Source organism: Cydia amplana, chromosome 6, assembly GCF_948474715.1.
Source record: "Cydia amplana chromosome 6, ilCydAmpl1.1, whole genome shotgun sequence".
NCBI classification, from domain to species: domain Eukaryota; kingdom Metazoa; phylum Arthropoda; class Insecta; order Lepidoptera; family Tortricidae; genus Cydia; species Cydia amplana.
The window spans coordinates 12,302,597-12,319,051 of NC_086074.1; the positions used below are offsets into that span (position 1 = coordinate 12,302,597).

At 34.6% G+C, this 16,455-nt stretch overlaps 1 protein-coding gene across 1 annotated transcript in view; it reads right to left on the minus strand.

Annotated features, from left to right (window-relative positions):
• The window catches only part of LOC134648931 (potassium voltage-gated channel subfamily H member 8), a 122,914-nt gene extending 111,078 nt beyond the window's left edge, over positions 1–11,836 (minus strand). Inside the window, exon 1 of the mRNA XM_063503556.1 lies at positions 11,697–11,836. The gene's annotated coding sequence lies outside the window, so the exon portion shown is untranslated. The remainder of the gene's footprint in view (positions 1–11,696) is intronic.
• Between the last annotated feature and the right edge of the window lie 4,619 nt (positions 11,837–16,455).

The window sequence follows — 16,455 nt, forward strand, 5'->3', positions numbered from 1 at the left end:
AAATGAAGTATAATAAGAAAATATTGGTATTTGAAACTCTTGAAAGTTTTGGATTGGACTTTGTAAAGTGTGTGGGCAATTTGGTTGTTCCAAGTTTTCAGGCCTCCTAAAGTTGGACAGCTAACATCTGTGCGACCGGAGTGAGCAAGTGACTGCTATATACTATTCTCTCACGCAAGAAACGAACGAGAAGATATCGTGTGTATTAAAAATATATTATTCGCTGATAGCCCTTGATCCCTGAGAAACGTCCTCGTCTAAAACTTTTTTAAGAGCAAACATTCGCCTGTGAGGAAAGAAACTCGCTAATTACTTTCTCCCTTCAAGTTGTCCGTTGGTTTTCTATCTAATTGTCAAGTTTTTGAGGTAATGCGCTTAATGTTAAATTTTTATCACAAACACGAAACAAGTATGGTCAAAGATCCCTTATAAGGATAAGTTCGCCTTTGTACATTTTATGTAAATCTGTTGTATACAATAAAGTCATTGCTACTACTAAATAATATACAATGTAATATTTATTCCATTGCTTCAGCTGAAAAACGGCCACATTTAAAATCGGGCAAAGCTATCGACGCCACGGTAGCAATTTTCCACTAAAATGTCATCATGCTCCAAATGTTCTTCCGAACATTATATTATGGAACTTTTCCAATATTGCAAAAACTGCAACTTCGACCTGCTTGCCGCATTTCAGGAAAGTTTTCAAAATGCAATATAGAGTTCGTACATGCTCAAAGTTTCATTACCTAGTGATGAGATGAAGTTGATGATGTGTAGTATTTTTTTGCCTTATACATATATTCCCATCTTTGTAACGTGTAATCTATCGTCTCAGATAAATTTACAATGTAAAGATATTTACTGCCGTATTCGAACTTCAAGATATTCACAAGAGACGACACGTACTAGATACGTTATAGTTTAGATTTCAACTAGTTCTCTTTTGCAGCGCAATTCGGGCAACCAATGTCCCTTTTACGATAGATCGTGTTAGATATCTATTAGATGTGAATTAGATCTCTAAGTAATATCTTGTGGAAATCGTTCAAGAGTATCTTCAGAATCGCGGAAATGTCAAATTTGACAGGTTAGATCTTAAACATATCGTTATCGTATCTTGGCGATGTCTAATAGATGTCTGTTACAAAATCCGAATCGGGCCCCTACTCGTTACATTTTCTCAGTTAACTCATTCACTGTTTTAATAATTTCAAAACCTAACCTAACTTCTGTTTCGCTCCTGGAAGTTTATTACTTCGAAGTTTATTACGAAAGTCTTTTAAAATTAGCACTTTACTAGCTTTTGCCCGCAGCTTCGCACGCGCAAGAGAGTTTTTTTAAATTTAGGGGATGAATTTTGAAAAATCCTTTCTTAGTGGACCCCTAGACCTTATAAGGAACCTACTTACCAATTTTGGACTTTCTAGTCCCAGCGGTTTGGGCTGCGGTCAGTCAGGTCTTTCACGTTTATATATATAGATAACTGTCCAAAATAAATTCTTACTTTATTCCGACTTTAATAACTCGAATCTATAATCATAATCATTTATTCCAAAACGCGACAGCTTCCGTATTATCAATAAGTATTGTTTTAACATTTTGAAAGCCTGTTTCATATAAATGTATCTACCTACCTACCTATAAGCGGCATTTTCTTGCGATTAGGTAGGGACTGAAATCAATTCGTATAAATTTAGACGTTGGAAAACACTTTGTATTGCTAAACCTACTTTTAACTTTAAAGAAAACGGTCAAATCAACAAATGGGACCGAGGTTGCGTTTAATTTATGTGGAGATTAATCAGGCGTTACGTCAGAGCAGATCCGTGCCGCTGAATATTGCGTACAATTGTTCAACTGATGACTTGTAGTTAACTACGAAGGCGGAGGGAGCTATAACTTGCATGCAAGAGTGTGTACAGGGTGGCTAGACTTGAACAGAAATGGACTTTATTATCGGATTAGTCCTCAATTTAACTTCACATTCAAAAATAGGTTCTTTATTTTTAACTCCCAATGCGAAAATCCATATAACGAGTGGTTTTGTGTATTATCCGTTTTTTATTCAGCTAAAGGCAGTTTTTACGGAATATAAAAATGATAAAGTAAAACTCGCACATCCCTGTAATGTGAATCTATGTATGTCCGTCGGTTCCGTTTGCTAGGGTGACTGTTATAGAACTTGTTGGCCACTACATAGTAATTGGCCATAAGATTTATATTGGTTTGTTTCTTTCTGATTTGTTAAGAGTGGCCAATTACTAATATGTAGTGGCCAATAATTATAGCAGTCACCCTATTAGTTTCCGAATTAAACTAACGGCGGCAGTGTCAAAAATGTTACAAAAATAAGTTGACACCCTATAGCAATGGTATCAATTTTACTTAGTTTAGGTACAAAGACACAACAGAAGAAGAAACAACAGTGAAGCAGTCAACTGTCCAAGTAGCTTTAGGCCCGAGATACACTTGTAAGTTTTACATACGTAAGTAGGGACAAATCTATTTGTTAGAATGAGATAACGATATTCATCTCTAATTCTGTAGTATAGCTGTGTCCCTACTTACGTACCTAAGTAAAACTTACAAGTGTATCTTGGGCCTTAGAATTATAAAGTTGCAATTAACCGGACAGGTTCAGTTTGAGTTCTATTAATTACTTCTAATTAATATCGATATCGATGGGTACGCAGCGGGCAAGTTGCCAGGAACCGGAAAACAATGGCGCACTGCTACTGACTCACTCCTCGGTAATTGCCAGCACTTTTTTGGCTGCAATAAAAAGTGGTTGAAATTGAGCATCAATGTTTACAAACTAATTTAAAAAGTAGTCCCGAACGAATCCCGTAGGATTCCTAGTCATAGTGATTTCAAGCGAATAATTAGGTAATGTTGAGCTTTTTAATATCAGGTGATCTTTTTACATTTGTTAGCTCTACCACCACCTATCACCCGCAAACGTTTAAGGTCTCTGACCATACCCGTAGCGTGCCATGCACGGACCGTCAAAAAATGTCGGCGAGGATATTTTGCCGGTGCCGAAACGCTCCGTGCACGGCACGGAACGGTGCGTGCAGGCGGCGGAACGGTGAGCATACGGGTTATGACCGCGTATGGTGACCGTTTTAAGCCCGTTATAAACGCGGTGCCGTATCTGTTGCTCGCTCTTGTCAGTATGATAACTATTCGCTCGCTCTTTCTGACGAGTCTGGCTCTCGCGAATAAAACCCGGGTACTAAGGGGATGAAACGCGGATGCTACGGGGATTATAGGCGGATGCTATGGGGATGTTACGCTGATACTATGGGCAATAAACGTGTGTGGATACGTTGTAGTGGGCATAGTAGTCTGTATCGCGTTACATTCCGTGCCTGATACGTTCCTACTACGGTCATAGTATGATACGGATTATTAATACCTAGTGATCGTTATCGACGTGCAGCTTTCGTAGCAAAGGGTATGGTTGGCAGAAAGAAGATTACACCTCTAGATTTATGTACACTTTACGGTACAAAACCTTTTCCGCCCTAATATATTTTTAAAACAATGTACGTCAAATGACATTAAATGTCATAAAAATAAAACTATAGTTGCGTGCAATATTTTAGAGACTTAAATTAACCTTCCTGTGACTTCTGGTAACGTGGAAAGGTCATTTAGCTATTTAAAATGGATTTTTTTCCTATCGACATGAACAACTGACAGCTATATATGTTGAGCAAATTTTAGTCGTTTATTCAGTACCTATAATTTGGATAAGTGATTATAAATATGCATATAAATCTCATAATTTGTGAAATATATAATGTTTAAAATACTTGCGTAATTTGTTTTTTGTCAATCATACTTTGCTACCAATACAGCACGTTGATAACGATCATTAATTGAAGGGATGTTTACAAAATGATGTAAGTCCGAATTGGCCTCTAGGCGTCTATAAAATAATCAGAACCCATCACCTCAATTCTCTCTAGGTACTTACATTTATTACTGAATTAGCATATGTACGTACTTTTCCGAGAGCGTATGGTTGAGTTCATGGGTTTTATGACAATATGACTTGTCAATTGTCAAAATCGACCCTAAATTCATTTCATCATTTTTCTGTTATATAAATTTCCGGGTCCCATTTCGAATGTTTTTATTATTGTAAAGGTCGTCGCCGTCGGCGGTATCCCACATTCTTTTGATACAAGCTGACGATTTCTTACGGAAATGAACAATATAGGTTAACATTTTCGAGTGACCTGTAGACGTTTCAGAAGCTCTTTGGGTTGGATAGCGGAAATAGAAAATTCAATGGGCCGATATTTCATGATTGTTACAGTACAAGTCTCAGATCCGTTTATTTATTTAATGACGACTGTGTATAATTTTGGAAGACTTAAGTTTTTTCAGCTTTTAAACAATAAGTACATATACAAATCTGCGTTTTACCTACCTGCGTCATTGAATAAGATAAGATAAGATAAAATTTATTTGATAAATATCGAAAAATTTCAACAATCAAACAATCTTGGCACCCTGCCCGGCACTGAGCTGCAGCCAGTTTTTTATATATAATTTTAGTTGTTGTAGTTAGTTGTAGTTTTTAATTTTAGTTTATAATTTTTTGTTTTTATTACTTGCTATTGCTTTATGAAATACCTAAAATACAAATTAATTTATTTAAACAATCATAATACGCTTAAATAGTTTAAAAAATATAAATGTACATTCATGGTTTAGAAAAGTAAACATAAAATATAAGGTCTTTTCAGCAAAATTGTAACTGGCTCTTACAAATTTTACATCAATACCTAAACTAAGTAAATCAATACGTCTATCTTAGGTAACTGACAATACTCTTTGACAATTCCGTATAAGTGTAAGGTATTATCATAGAACAAGGAAAATTAGCTCTTTTATGTCCGTCCGACACGGAAGTATCGACAGTGTGAAAAGAAGGTGCAGAAACCAAAAACACATTCGTCCTTTGTTTTCCCTAAATAAGATAAGTTTATATGAGTAATGTTGTCAATGTTAACTTGAACTAACACACGAAGCACACTTGAAAAGAGTCGTAGTTAGATATTCTTAACCATCTCTTTTTGTACAGTTTTATTATTTTTATGGGCCATTTTATTTAAAGTTGTCCCCTACACTTTTTTTTTATTTGTGAATTTATATGTTATTTCTACTCAGAATCACGAGCTCTTTCTATCCTAATAGGAGAAAAAAAGTGTCCCAAGGTTTTTTTCCCATTCCGTTACCATTTTTTCATAGACATTGTATGGCGGTTTCGGAATGGAATGATCGAAAAATGTATGCAAATTCTCCTATTAGGATCAAAGAGCTCATGATTCTGAGTGTTGGTTTTTAATTGAGATTGAATTCTATAAATATTATTTTTTAAATTTTTTAACGACCGGTCTGGCCGGCAATGGGTAGCGACCCTGCCCCTGATCGGCTGATTGTCCTGGGTTCAAATCCCGGTAAGGGCATTTATTTGTGTGATGAACACAAATATTTGTTCCTCAGTCATTGGTGTTGTCTACATAAGTATGTATATGAGTATGTATTTATCTATATAAGTACGTATATCGTCGCCTAGCACCCATAGTACGAGCTTTGCTTAGTCTGGGGCTAGGTTGATCTGTATAAGATGTCCTCTAATATATACTCGTATATATGTATTTATTATTTTTTATTTAATGCTCAGTACTCTCAGTAGGTACTGTTAAGCTATTTTACAGTAAGAATGGATCCGAATCAGTGCATGTTAACGTATAACAGAAAGGTAGAAAAAACAATCTAAAATTATACATTTTCTATGTTTTACATAAACAGCTATTATTTCGCATACAGCTGTACGAATAGGTCGGGAATAAATTAGGTTCCGTCGACTAGGACTCCTGGGGCTAATTGGAAGTATTAGGCAAAAGCTTTAACTCCGAATACCTAGGAGACTGCATAGTGTTAGTGCAAAAGAGTGTATTAATAAGCGCCTAAAGCTATTATTATAACGTTAAGGTAAATAAGAAGTGTATACATAGGTACATAAGGTATGGATTTGATAATAGGTAAGTATCTTAAGTTTTACCCCAAATTAGTTACTCATTCGCATTTGTAAGGTGCCTTTGGTATGAATTGAATTGTCTAGACGATAATGACGTTGTTTTTTCATACTAACAATCTCTTTAGGAATTTTATTTCAATTCAGGTATAGTATACCTGCCTATTAATTAAAACAGCGAGCGGAGTATGGTCGGACTGAAATATTGGATTACCTAACCTAGTTTCACCAAAAATAAACGTTGAAATAAAGGGCTTTTTCACGATTTTGTTTTAAACTTTTTTGCGTAGGCGGTATCTTTTTATTCCTTTTCTCGGTAAAATATGGATAACCCGAAATACCTAATCTTCCGTCCGGTCACTGTTAAATTATTTCAACGTATACAGAGATATTTTTCTTATTCTTTCTCTATTAAGCCAGGTAAAAAAAATTACCGATGCTTAAATTCGTATTGCTTTCAATTTTGCGTAAAGGCCAGTATTTTTAAATAAATCTGAGTATACATTGTAAAGTAGAATGATTTTAAGTTCTAGTACAGGTAAGTACCTATGTAAAATCATAATGTAGAATTAGAAGTAGGTACAATCATTTAATTAAAACAAAACATTAATCTTCAAAATATTCTATTCTTAAGCTTTGATATACAAATGCAAAAGTTTGTTAAAATTATCAAAAATATACCGCAGTAAACGAAATTATCAAAGTATTTTTAGGCCAACCTTTAGTTGGGTAAATTTTTGAAGAGGGTGTTTTTTCGACACTTGTATGACAATTTCTTATTTTTGGAAATTTTTATTTATAATCATCGATTTAGGAAGGATTCTTAACAACAAAAAATATACTATACGAGGCACCACTCTACTTTTTATAGTTTGCTAGATATGGATGTCTGAAGATCGACATTTGTATGGCACTATTTAGCAATTCTTAAGGCGCTTTAGACATGTATATGGCATTTTTTCGACATTGTATGGCAGTATCAAAATGTTTACGTCACTATTTATTAATTTTGTGGCATTTGTAAGACCCTGACGACATTTGTATGACGCCTTTTCGACATTTGTATGGCACTATGTCGACATTTGTATGCCACAATCGACATCTGTACGGTCAAAATAGCCGTACAAATGTCGCTATACAAATGTCGCCCATAATATTTTTTGGCGAAATTTCTTACACCATATAACTGATTCACTTATTTATTTTTCTATATATTTTAACACTATATTTGCAACTATTATTATGAAATACACATTTTTATTTCGACTGTGTACCAACATATGAAGCGTCCATACAAATGTCATTGTAGTCGTACCAAAATATATCGAAAGAGATTATTACATAAATAAAACTGTTTCCGCGTGCAAACTTAATGCTGAAAGACGCCCAACTAACCGCACTATTGCGTCGTAAAGTTAATTTAATCGTTATTCAATAGACAAAGAAGATTTTGGGGGGTATCTTTAAGTCATAACAAAACAAGTGCCGCGCGGGACAACGATAAAAAGGCTTCTCTCGTTTTATTAAATAACGCATTAAATTATCGAAATAACTAAATAAATTCTCTAGAAAATGCTCTTTATAAAAATATAAAGCTATTCATAATACGTTGCCTACATCTAAAGTTATGATTTTTTAGATTGGGCAATGCCGCCACTGGGACACGCGAAAAACGACAAATTTCGCCGTTTTTGGACCTTCAAATGCGATTTTGTCAGAAACAAATAATATTGAAGGTACAGTTGTACATTGTTTTTAAAGTTTATAATACACTGAATAAAAATATATACATATCTAGCCTTTAAGGCTCCGTTAACGATTTTAGAGCCAAAATGTAAAATTGATAGATTTAGTCGTTGAAATTGTACTCCTTTTGTTACGTAATATCTAAATAACAAGTATTGGTTTCTATTAACACGTCTTCTCATCTTGCCTTTTAATAATAAGGTCCCGAGCGTGCGTCACCGGCAATATATGACGAGAAGGGGCAGTTTTTAAAAATTAATCAAAAAATTATAGTTATAAATTATAAAAAATGATGTATAAGAACAGTTTCAGGAAATGTTGTACGAGTAGATTTTTTAAGTATCAAAATTACGTTGAAATTAAGTCGATTTTCACGAAAAACGTTCACTTGTTTTGAAGTAATTTCTGGTGAAAATTGATTTCGTCTATCTTTCACTCTTGTTCAATATCATATAACAAAAATGTAGTCTATGCAAGTTGGAGTACAGGATATGTGTAATACAAAATTACCATTTTTAGCAGTCCAAACTTTACGAAATTTACAAATAAGATCGACTAAATCAGTGCTTTACGCGCGTTTACCTAAACGTCTATCAGAAAAAAAATCATTACTAATTTAGTGAGTCAGTTTTCAAAAAAATGATCTGTACAAATGCAAGATAAGAAGACGTGTTAATAGATACCAGTACTTGTTATTTCTATTACGTAACAAAAGGTGCACAATTTCATCGACTAAATCTATCAATTTTACATTTTTGCAACTAAAATCGATACCGGCCTCTTAAGTCCTATGGACTTGCCTGCCTATTTGAAAATTGACCCAGTTAGGTAACGATAATTTAATTTTGGTGGTCGCCGTATTGTCTGAAAATACCGAAAAGGAGTAAAAGAAGGGGTTACCGATGTGGTTACGACATGAACATATGAGTACACAACTCAATACTATGCTTAAGTGTCCTGCGTAGTTAGTATTTTTACTGCGGGAGATTTACGCTTTTTTCGGCTGGTCGGATGCTCCTAGAGGTATAAGGATAATACTATTACTTATTCTGTGGTATAAGCTTCACAATCAAGCGTGGGTCAATCAACCATTCGATAGGTATTTAAAAATAAATATCTCCCCCTTACATATCTCTTAATTTAAGAAAATAAGAAAAAAACATGTATACTTATTAAAATTACATCAAATTTGCTTACTTTCGTTTATAAATTTGAATTTTCCTCCAGAAAGCTGACATTGATAGGTACCTATACGAGTATATGCATAAAAATACGTCATAAGGTCTCTGAGAAAAACATATTTAACCGATTTGCATTTGAAGACCGAAGTGATCCTATAAATGTTCCGTGACCAAATTTTTGTACGGAACACTCAAAATTAAATAAGACTCAACATTTATATTACCATAGAATACAATTGACATTGATGGGTATTTCGTACAATATTGCGTACAAATTCGACGGAATGAAGCGAACAAAGCCACAGCGAAGGCCATAATCTCCATAAATCAACCTGCGTGATGTGTGCAAATCTTGCATGAACCATAAAATAATACTTATACATAGTGAAACCACAACAACGCAGCTATGCGCGGTGATTCGGTGAATCAGTCTACACGACAGGGGTTACGCTTGGCCGCGTTTTAATATATTTTTATCACAATGTTATATGTTATAGGTAATGTTACAATGGGTAACTATGATATTGCTGGAGGTCTGTGCAAAGCAGTAGGACCAAAAAAAATCATAACTTTTACACCTAATTATCTACTTATCTATCTGAGAAGCCGTTTTGATAGGAGAATGACTCGCAAAACTGCCCTACAACAAAAACTCGTCGTTCTCTACCTACTCTTCGTTTCAGAAAAGTTACAACTTATGATTTATACGTTTTCTTGGCTATCTTTTTGCTATGACTTATAAGTACTTATGTTTTGTGAAACGGTTTTATATTTCATTAAGGTACCTGCGTTATTGCTCAAAACTTTAAGTTCGTTTGTTAAGAGTCCTTGGTAAGTAGGAAAATAACTCGTGTCGTAATGAAAAACAATCCTCAGAGGCAAAGGCCATCGTGTGCTCGTAAGTTTATATACTTTACATATCCTTGACCCAGGGACAAATATTACTGAGCTCTGCCTATCTAGAATTCCCTTACGCTGAGTAAAAGGTTACGAAAATTCCTCGTGTTCAAATACGTTTCACTGGATTATATTTTGATGTGTAACGTTTTAGATGAATTCAATTCACAGTAATATATTTACTATGTAATTAGCTGCTTATTTAAAGCGATGAGTAATTAAAAAGCGGTGAATCGTCTACTTTAGTATTAGTATGTTCTGTTACTATTTATTACCATAGCAAGCAGGTACAGTTAAGGCTCGATTTAACTATCTTCAACGAGGAGTTAATCTGATAATTTAATTTTTCATGATGAATGATTAATGAATTACAGAAAAATACTAACTTCTTGGTTGGTCAAATGTACACTAAAGGAAGGTTTAAATAAAATAAAAAAGCCTTTATTTCTACTACCATAAATTAAAACTTTAACTTATTAATACTTTAGGTTTACATTCATCCTATCCCGGAAGTATAATCAGTAGGTAGACATATTTATACAATAAATGTGCTAAATAAATTATAAGTATTTTAACGAGTATATGTAACAGATAGCTATGTGAATAAGAGTTGGGCAGCAATCGATTCAATAAATAATTTTGAAGAGGAATCCTTTGCGTAAACATAATATCCTTCTATTGACCCTGCAACCTTTTATATTGATATGTACTGTCCCATTCAGCTAGAAATGATTCTTAGTTTCACCGTCCTATCATTCTACGGTTGGGTCAATAGGGTTTTCCATTTCTTAGATTTCTTTTCCAGGTGTATCACATAAACATTATTTATTTATTTTCAGAGCAAAACGTTCTAAACATGTTTCATCAATTTAATGTTTGTTAGAAACAATGTAAAAACGTTTTTTTTTTACATTAAGGTAAGATATAAATGGAGTGTCGCGTCTAAAAACTAGGTAGTGATACACATAATACAGTTATTAAAATGTCTTATAATTATTGAGTAAACTGGCTATGACATGCAGACAGTAAGTACGAAGGACGAACGGATAGATGGACAAGGGTCACGTTTTCGCCAGTTTGGCTACGGAACTCTTACATACCTCTTAAAAAAATCCTTTTAGCAATTACATTGTCGATTGAACATTTTGTAAAAAGATGAAAGAGTCATAATTTAATAAACATTTTCTACCTTTTTATTGGAATTTGCTACCTTTTTATCGAAATTTTGTAATTTTTTATTTTTCGGGAATTTCATAATTTTTCCCTGATAGTTATTGACCCAATATCACGGGAATTTTTGTGATACTCGGGACAGAAATTCCCATGAAATTAGGATGAACTCGAGTTCCACGATTCGTAGCTATAGCGTAATGTAAATAAATACTAGCCGCTGGCCATGCCGGTTTATGATTGCGGTATTTTCGTGAAAGAATTTTCGGAGCGGTTACTGCTATTCATGTTCCCAAACACACGGGCGTCATTAATTTAAAGAACCGTATCCTTTGAGTAGAGAGAGACAAAAACAATACCTTTGGCAGATCTCCATGAAAAATACAACAGGTATAATTAACAATTTGAGTTCGGGACTATTTACATAATATTCTCTTGGTTTAAATACTTTTTTTGTCATTATGACGACGCACAAACTAAAATAGGTATTTAGCCTAGAATGTAACGTTTTCATATTGAATGCAAGCGGCAATTTACTTATCTCGCCGTACTCTCGAGAATGTTTCCGCTATAGAATCGTGCGGAGATTTTGCCTCATTTGCCTTCGTCGGTTGAATATGCATGCATTGGAGGTGTGCACTTACGGAGAAGCCCGCCGGGCTGTAGCGGGATCGATCTAGCGCGGCCGGGCTGCACCGGCCATCGGGACCCGGGAGCCTCCAGACACTGCAGGCTCCGATCACTGGTGTTGTTCAGCTCAGTTATCACTTTCAATTCAACACACTGAATGCAACTTGAAAATATAATCGTCAAAGTTTCAACTTTTAAAACAAAACACAACACAACACATCCAATTTAAATGATAATTGGAAACTAAAATAACTTTCTTGAAGCTGTCGGAAATAAGTTAGAATAAGTATCTCATTTTGTCACAAAGCCAAACTCGAACTATTTTACCATTTACGTTTTATTACTCGTAACTAACTTTGCCTACCCAGATTATCAAATTATCACAGTTCATTATCTATAGATCGAACGCTCAAGGCCGATTGCACAAAAACTTGGATCAATTATGATTCAGCATTGAACTAATTTGTGATAGACAAATTTTAATCACGCTAACATTCTTTTGTTTACAATGATGTAAGATGCATCTTCATTAATACCCAATTAGCAATCTTTCCTAGTCTTTTGTTGAATTTACAAAGACTGACTGAAAAACAATCAGTGTTCTTTATGACATATAGCACAAGGTGATTACTACGAGTATGATGACATTAACCATCTGTGTTCTTGGGCACCATAATTCTTTTGAGATTTTTATCTACCTAGCTCAAGATTAGCTGCTTCCGCTACGGCAAACAACTGTTTTCATCCGCTTCACGTCATCTTTTATATGTATTAAGTTTAACGATTAATATACCTGTCTAGCTATAATTAATATAATTTCCATCCTTAGAAAGATGTCGATTTTTAGTGTTATCAGAGAGTAGTCAATATTAAAGACAACTTTCATACAACACCACGTTCCTCGTGTGCATTTTTACTATTTTAGCTTTATACGTATAAAATCTCTCACCGATTGCTATTTATGAATTCTAAACGTAAAATCCGAGTTTTCTGGTCATATGCACCAAAGTATAATAAAAACATTTTAGGTATATTCTTATTTAACGGCGCCGTAGATTTTAAACATTTATAATACCCCTTTCTAAGGCTCAAAAGTTTTATTTACCTACCTAATGCGTTAAATCTAGTTTTGTTACTAAAACTGCGGTCATACAATCCAATTTTATATTTTGAAATTATAAAAATAGCAGAACGGTGGCAGTTTTCATACACAAATAGATAAATAAAATGTAATAATATTATTTAAGGTCATCATATGGTTTATTTACTATTAGTCTTTGGTTCTATGCTATTATTCCGATAATTTAAATTTAATTTATTTTTAAGAATTTAGTTGTAATGAATCGAATGTTTACTTTTAAAAAATGTCTCATTACTCGTAGGTATTTGTTTATACGCAGTTCTCCACATAGCATACACAAATAGCAAAATATATGTCATAAAAATGATAACCTTTTTAACAAAACATCAATATCTATTTTACGTCCTCCTAGGATGGGGCGTAAGGTCCTCGTTTTGAACAAATATGTATACCTAAATGATGGCTGACAAATCAGTCTCTCTCTAAAATCTTACACGAAATTTACGTTCTTTGTCGATTCCCGGATAGGGCATGTATTTGTGTGATGTCGCAGATATTTGTTCCTAAGTCATGGTTGTTTTCTATGTATTAGGTATATACTTATATATCGTTGTCTGACTTGTCTGAGTACCCACAACACAAGCCTTCTTGAGCTTACCGTGGGCTTAGTCAATGTGTAAGATTTCCTATAATATTTATTTACACATCTACAAAAAAGTATAGACGTTTAAAGTTTACAGCAAAATACAATATACAATTTCCGTGCCGAAGTTTGGCTAAAATCTTGCCATTTTCAACTTTGAGTTTTAAAATGAAGGAAACATTTAGGCGTATAAATTACTAAGTTTTAAAAGTAGGATTCACTTTTCACTTTTACTCATTAATCTGCCGAATTCGATTTGCAAATAAACAACCTAATGCCGTTTGTTACAAATTCCTATCAAGCGAGTTTGTTAATGGAGAAAGTTATGCCCTATTAATTTAACTTCATTGTTTCAGAAATCGATTAATTCACCAACGTGGCCAGTTATTTATTAATGTTTATGCGAGAAAGTTTGCGCGTATCAGAATAGAACCGTACCGACGGCGTGTTAGAGGAAGTGGTGTTACTGTACACGTGTAGTTCGCGCGGGAGCGATACCGCGAGCGACTGGGTCGCTGGCGACAGGCGAGACGCGGCGACACGAACTGCGGGCAGCCGGCGGGCGGCGGCAGCGCCGGGGAAGCCGCCGGGCGCACGGGCGCTCGGGCGGGCGGCGCAACAGATACGTACGCCACAGGTTGTCCGGGGCAGCGCGGCGCGCCCCACGCCCCACCTCGCGTTACGATTTACATCCTCATTATCGTCTCCAGCCTTAGTAGCACGGTCGCATTTTTATCGTTTGTCACCATGCCTGTCACGTCCTAACAAGTAAGTGCGAAAGTGACGGGCATAGTGATAGTCGATAAAAATGGAACCATGCTGAGCCCGCAGACTCCGCGTTTACTATTCACCACCACCGTTGGACTCAATATTCTCCCAATATGAAAAATCTAATAAACTGTGCAATATTAGTCAACTAAGAAAAATGGGATTTTCCTCTTCGTTCAAGATTTAATATCCAATAAAATGATTTTGCGTATGTAAAATTATAACAAAACTTGTCAATTACCTATATAATTTACATTGAGTTAAATGTAATCCAATAGTTAACAATTAAATGTTTAATATTATTTGCATCACGGTATTCACGGTGTTTCTTACTTAAGGAAATATGTAGGTACATTCCCCATAATTTACCCATAATATTTAAGGGGAAATCGAGGGAATATTTTATGTCAAATATAACTCAGCCCTTTTTTCCTAAATATCCCTTTGAAAGTTTTGCCTTAGAGCTTCATCTTGAATTCGCTTACAAACGTGATTTTATTACAATATGCTTATAGGTAGGTACTTTTCAAATAGCATTAGCGGATGATAGGAGATACTACATATTCATACGTAAAATTGTAAATAAAAGTTTTGAACGAACCAAAAATAAGATTGATACAAACTAGATACGAGTAGGTATGCTTTGATTTGATACCTTTTGTCCAATTACTGGGCCAATTAACAGGGGTTTAACTTACAATAAAACACTTTATCATTGGTGGTTAGTATACGTAGTATACATGTATGTACCTACCTATATTCTCATAGCTTCGGTACTTCTCACTTTACATTTAGGAAAGTCGGCTTAAGCGTGAAAATCAGATTCGTACTCATAAAAGTGACAATCACAAAAGCTTAAAGCTCATCGTTATGCCTTTAAGTTTCGGAAGGAATGTATTTTCTTTTCTTTTGGAGAATTCTTCCCCTTTGTTTTAAAGTGACGAAATTCTAAGGAAATACGGGCCCTTTATCGACTTTTCTTCATTTCGAAGACAATAACATTGCGAAGTCGCAAATTTACCAATCCCCTTGTGACGGAGTTCTGAAGCGATATTCGACTTTTTGGTGATAACTTGCGGCATGGTGAGTTATTGCCATTTCTATTAAAAGTGGAGATGCAACCCTTAAACCATTTGAATTTGCTGCTCGTTGAATTTGTTCAAGTTTTTGTCTTCCGCTTACATTTTTACATAAACTTGAAACAATTTAAATAAAAAAATTCATGATATAATTAGGTACATTTTCAAATAATCGCTTCGGTAGTCCAAAAAGTATGTGCCGTCCCCTCTCTAACTTTTGAACCGGATGTATAAAATAAAGCTTAATAATTAATTTCTACGAAAATTGTTTTGAACATGATCGGTTGAGCCATTAATGAGTTTTCTTCCAAACAGCTTTCCTTTCTATTAAAAGGACCTAAGTGCGTTGCCCGACAATCATTTGTTTTTACTCATTGGTACCGTATTACCGGGTTATCGATGGAATAGAAAAGTTTAGTATGTATTCGCTATTAAATACTTTAAAACCTACATCTATCTAGTTCTATTTTTCTGAGTGAAGTAAATAGTACACATAAAGTCATAGGTAAGTACCTAAGTAATATAGTCTTTACAAATACAGAAATCATAAATCCCGTATACTTACTGGAAAGTTTCATCGTTTTCAGCTGTCGCACAAACGTGTTCTCATAAAATGTCTGCTTAATGTGACAACACTGGCTCGACAGCTTGGAACAAGTATCGTGCTCAGCATGTTTTAAGTACCGTGCATGTGGAACGAACATCAAAAACATGTAGGTAGGTACACATTTTCTTCCGTATTACATCTTATATATGCAAAAGTGAAATGGTATATTATATTGACGTTGATTGTACTTGAAAATATCTGGACTACCGCTGCAGCGAGATTTTTTAAAATTTACCTGTGTAACCAACAGGCGCATAATTTTAATAGAAACACGTTTCAGTGTTTTTCCTAATTGAGAGTATCCGTCACGCTTCATTTTCATTAATTAAGAAAATGGGAGTTTACTCTTCTTTTAAAGAGAATAGGTACTTAGAAGCGTAGAAATTAGATTATCAACTAAAAAGTATTAAGAACTACGCCTGTTGAATTATCATAGACTAAAGAAAATTATTTGCTGAATTTTCGTGGGTATCTAATTTTTATTTTTATATTTAATGACTACCGATTACACAATGATGGATGTTTAGCGTAAATTAATGGTTAATTACAGCGAATATTACTTTTCTATTATGGGCCTTCGTTTGATCTTTGTATA